Source organism: Ostrinia furnacalis, unplaced genomic scaffold (genome assembly GCF_004193835.3).
Source record: "Ostrinia furnacalis isolate ACB-3 unplaced genomic scaffold, ASM419383v2 OfSCF7556, whole genome shotgun sequence".
NCBI classification, from domain to species: domain Eukaryota; kingdom Metazoa; phylum Arthropoda; class Insecta; order Lepidoptera; family Crambidae; genus Ostrinia; species Ostrinia furnacalis.
The window spans coordinates 762,638-768,637 of record NW_021137795.1 but is presented as its reverse complement, the minus strand read 5'-3'; positions in this window follow the sequence as shown (position 1 = coordinate 768,637).

The following is a 6,000-nucleotide window of genomic DNA, read 5'->3' as shown; positions in this document are numbered from 1 at the left end:
TGTGTGGCTGGTAAGACTCGTTAGTTGACAACGTAGTGTTAACTATGGTAAAACAAGAAATAACACTTCAATAGTTTACTTTTTTGTATAAAATTACCCCATTAATCGGAATTATTCTTAAGTTAACTACCATTACTTCTAATTAGTACCTATACTTACCTACTTGAGAACTTTTTCAAGCTCTTTTAGCAACAAAAATGTTAAGCACAGTTTATGTTGTTTAACTTAGTTATTTACTTGAGAAACATAAAATTTAAGTGCGATTTCGTATTAACCTGGTAAGATACTTGGAAAAACAGTTTCACTCACACATGTACACTACTCATTACTCATACACCATGTATCGTACCGGAAGTCGTGGTTTTGAAGCGTTATGTACCCTACTAATGGTTTACTATGAAAATGCATAAATAAATCACGGAGAAAAATAACAAAAGAGTGTTTTGCAAAAGAAGGGAAGGCCATTGTTTGTCAGAATCCGAAATGTTTTTCATCGATCACAAAAAAAAATATCTATCCTGATGGATATGCTATAAATTAGTTTGAATAAGAATGGCTCGTGCTCATCAAAATTTATCACTCATGGCATTCGATCCCGCAACCGCTGGTATTATAGTTTAATACGTGAACGTCACTCCACTGTTTGTTTGGACCAAAACCGATAGGCAAAGTACTAAGTAGTTAAGCAGTGCCTAACCACAGAGAATTAACTAATAAATAACGAACAACATCATTTCAAATTATGTTACGAAACGTATATAAATTGTATTAAATCCAAAAACCTGTAAACACCACACTGGACTTACACTAGTTGCACTGATAAAACTTTCACAATAAACCGAATACGTACGTATAAACACTTTATCATCTCCGAAGGCGATGCAGAAAAGGCCTAGGATCACAAAACTTAAGGTCGACTGCATGGTACTGCTGCTCTTGATATTATTATGTAATTTAATTAATCCGCCAATGAGTTTTTCTCTCAAGAGCCCGGCACCAACTGTGAAGCCTCCGGCGTTGGTCGTCCTATATATTATCGAGGATGTTTACGTCTGTATTGTCAGCACGCGGTCAACGAATTTTGTTGTGTGCTCGCCAATCATTGACGGTTTAATTTCTTCCCATATAAAGTTATTTCTTAGTGCCTTTTTTTTTGTGATATGAATTTTGCATTCGCATTACAGGAAAAATGTACATACCTACTGTTTCTTGAGTGTGTGCACTGCTTTTTGAGTGAAAATTCAACGGAATTATTTCGATCGTGCCGGGCTAGTAGGTATGCGCACCGTGATAAAATCTTATTGATGATTTTACACGACAAATGTAAAATACTTAGATAAAATGGTATGATAAAAGCTATCATCAAGTTGTGACTAACTAATTGCGAGTATTATTTAAAATATTCAAGACTCTACATTGTTTTTAAAGATTAAGAGCTCACTAAACTTCTTCAAAGTTTTTCAGTTATTATGAAATAGTGACATATAACATGCTTCGTTTAACCATGTTCAGTTCCAAAATTAGCATTTACACCGTCATATTTTTTCTTATTTGAAAAATACGTGTCTTCATTTTTTTAACTCAATAGAAACGTCATAGATATACCTATCAAGTTGATTATAATTACAGCTATGAAATGATCAGTACAAAGCATTGTAATCACATTGTACGAGTAATCGCTTGATGCTGAATGGGGTACTTAATGATCATCAATCTGATGAAAACAATTACAAGGTAGGTTTAGACCAAACGAACATATTCAAAAACCAGAGCAAGAATCTGAATAATATTTTTTAGTAGGATAAGGCTTTTGATCACTTTTTAATTTAAATAATTAGAAAATTCACAGGATAGAATCTATGACTAAGATTAAAAATAGAGATGAAAAGAGAGAGATTTTGAGTAGGTAGTTAGCTAGGTATTGTTTTGTAAAACCCAATATAATAGGTTGCGTTTACAGTATAGGCAGTATAGGTCACTTTGACTTAATATGTTAAGGAAGACTCCATTCGTTCTGACTGACACATGACTTGTACCTCGAGCACGAAAAACTTTCGACTTGAAATCGTGCCTGGGTATCGAATTTTGTTTCACCGACAATGTCGTAGTGAGAAGGTTGCGTACACAAACGATTCGAAGGCGAAATTCTTTCGTGCTAGAGGTACAGGACCGAATTCGGCATTCATAGAACTTTTGTGCCGGCCGCGAACAATGACAGGACTAAGGAATGCTTTGTGCTCGTATTATAGAGAAATAATAATGTGACATAAGTAATGGCGATAGAATGACCATTCGTTTGTTCTAAAGCAAACCTGTATACAGCACGTGTAGCTTGAGATGTTCAGGCATTAATGGCTCATAGTTAATTACCTACCTCATAAAGTTACTCATTGACAGCACATTGTATTGTAAATTATCACTGTTACAGGATTTTTGCAACAAAACACTTTTATAAAGGTAAACAGATATTTATTTACTTCCGAGCCGACGTTTCAACTCGGTTGCACGAGTCATGTTCGCGGACAGACAATCCCGTAACAGTGATAATTTATGGTGAAAATGAAACATTAATTGTTTAAAATATTACATTGCATTGTACTTGATATTTTTTAAATATACTACAAAGTTATGTTCCGTTATATTTTAACTAATTTATTTGGTCATATGGTCAAGGGCACGGAAAATAGTAATAAGTATGTGATGAAGGTTTTTAGGTAGGTACCTTTTAATATTAAGGCGTTTAAATAATGAGCACCTTGAATGTTGACCTGTCTTATTTTAGAACGATATATTGACAATCTTTTCTCGTACATTAACATGGTATGTATAATTTTTGATTTTATTTGGATAACTATAAAAGGTATTCCTCAGTTTACTTTAGACTGCAAATGTATCATGCATTACAAAACAAGTTCAAGCCGTGGAAAAATTCACGATGATATTGTATGACACTGATACTGGATATTTATACAGGGTGTAAGTTAAGAATACAGGTGAATATTTCTACTTCCGAGTTCAGACTGATACTGAAAGAACGTTCCTTATCCCACTCACTAGTATTATATCTGTACCCATAACATAACACATAGTTTAATAAATAAATTTTCGTGTCTACATCGTAATATTCTTGCAAAAATAGTTCTGAAACACGAGAAAATTGGTAATAATTTCGATGCCTACGTGAGCATTTGCTTCGTTAATCTGCCTCTTGAAAAAAACAGTATGGTAAATAAATCATTTATATGAGATACTAAATGTTATATAAAATATTTGACTGTAGGTAGTGATTCCTTTTATTATAAAGTTATTGATTTAACTTTACTAATTAAGTAACTTATTTTCAATATCAGTTCAAAGTTGAATCACCAGTACACACTTCACCCTGTATGAGCCTACTTGTCCTGTCTGTGGCAATGACATTTGACACGTAAAAGTACCTTCTTATTTCCGTTTCCGGCGCATTAATGCCATCTTTCATCACAAGTGTAAAAGAACATTAAATTAATTCGACGCCATTTTGTCTTTACCAGTTAAGATCAAAGTCGTACCGACAGCAAGACATTCTTCAATGGGATTAAAGTCTTAAATTTTGAGATAAGTATTCGTTTATTCTTTCACATTTAATAGCGGTGAGTGCATCAGGTATTGTTTCATCTCATTTAATTCAGTAAAAAGGTTTTAACAAGGAAATGTAACATAGTATTTTTATAAAAAGATAAATGAGCAACTCTATTGTCATGTGATCATGTCTAAACATGGAACACCTAACTCGTCGCTAGGCAGACCACGTCCTTCTTCTTTTTGGCATCCATGCGTAACGCATTTCCATCATCGCGTAAAAAGGGTCACGTATGCAGAATCTTGATAGGTGGGTTCAAATCGCTATTTATACCTAGACAGGGACAACCAATCTTGAGTCTACTTAGCTATTTCATTTGCATGAAGTATCGACAGAATTTTCGATCCTTGTCTTGGCTAAGAACTCTATCTTACTACTTATTTATTTTCTTGTTTGATTTCGTTGCGGGTACCTAGGTACAATGGAATTTGACTTGCTGGTTGGGTTTTATTGGCAGTAAGGCAGTAGGTAGATGCAGAATTTGTGGCAATAAAATAAGTTTTAGAGTAAGTAGTGGGTAGGAAAGGTGGGGCCTATCCCGCGATCAAAAGTTGAAAAGTTTTCCGCGTAGAAGGTGGTAGAAGCTTGAAGTTGAAGAACAAGGCAAAAATTAAGAGGTGATGTAGGTACGTTTTATTGGCTTGAGGAAAATCAGTATTTAAATAAATCAATTCCATTGATATGCCTTTATTTTTGTGTCCTATCAATGATTGATGATGATGGCATATACTTAAATGAGCAACATTTTCGTTTTCAAAATGATTCCATTGGTAATCGAACTCGTTGCGGTCTTATTATACAGTGAGCGTGGCTTTTTATTTTCGATTAATGCGCATGAGTTGGTTAATACCATCCTTGACATGACTTTTTGTCAGACGTTGTGAGCTAGTTGACTTACAAGAACCGTATTAAGTAGACAACCTCCCAATTTCCAAAGAAGGTTAAATGAAGAAGGCCCAAGTCGACTAAGCAAGGAAAAATCACTAATTTATTGCAGTTAAATGATACGTAGTAAGTAGTTATGTATTTTTTGACATTCAAGAACACTTATAGATGATAGCTGGTTATGGCAAACAATTAAGGAAAAAGAGACGAGGATAAAAGAAGATACCTATGTTATACTCAGATATATTATCACAAATAGAGGTTACAGGAAACAAAATTAATATAATCGACAGAATTCAAAAATTTTGGGTGACCTTAAAAGATTATTAAGTGAACGAAATTATATGTAAATTGTTTTTGGTTGAAATATTTTAAATCAAATCCATCTCAGACTTGAATCTATGTTTTTAGGTAAGAACCTTTTTTTTATCGTCAGGAAAATAAATTTATTTGTATACCCACCAGCCGCGGGGGCAGCTAGTGGGTTATGTGGGGTTCTACCTGCCAGAAGGGCAGGGCCTACCCACTAAAAACCTGACGTTGGTATGTTTTTAAGAACCTACCGTATACAACTTGTTGAACCTAGCTCCGAGCTGTGTTGTGATACTTATGTTAATTAGATGTCTTTATCTACCCGCTTTGTCATGGTTGCGGCAATCAATAAACAGACAAATTTGCTTATCAATCGCAGAATCTGCATGTCCGACATCAATCAATAAAATAATTAGTTCATAGAAGAGGTTGTTACTTCTAGTTATCTCATGCCTCGTACAAGTAATTAATGCCTATTGCTTGTGACTGCAATAAAAATCATGATGATTCGTTGGGGTTAGTTTGGTATTCACTAACTCACCTACCAGGTACCTTATTGGAATATTAATTAATTACTGAGATGGATGTCTCCTTGCTCATTTTCTCCTTAGTTCACTTAAAGAGAGATAGCTATTTTATTTAGGTATAATATTTATTTGATATGTAGGTAGGTAAATTTATAGGGGACAGCTGCACTTATTTAAAAAAATCCAAGCATTTAAGTAAGTATTTGAAAGTTACATTATTCAGATGAACATAGACTGTAGATAACTACCCTTTATTCCATCTAGTCCTACCAGTAGTTAGATAGTCAAACTGTTTGGATTTTTTTTTTCAAATTGTTATACTGACGGGTCGTACTATTTGGAAACGCGGATTTTATTCAAACGAAGCTGCGAAACTAGCTTTACAAATAAAATAAGTTATATCGTAGGCGGATGGTACCCGTATTACTACAAAACCTTTTATGTTACGATTTGAGTACTGAATTTATAAGTGAAAAGAGAAACAAATCCCTAGTTTTTCCCATAAACATCAAAGCTGGTTTTACTAGCGAAAATCCAGAGCTTTTACTGTTATGTACAGTCGGCAGCACATCAAGCTTAACACTGTGGCTTCTTATGTGGTTGTAATAAGTGATATTTTGCAATAACCACTTATAGTCTTATGTGTTTCCGACTGTA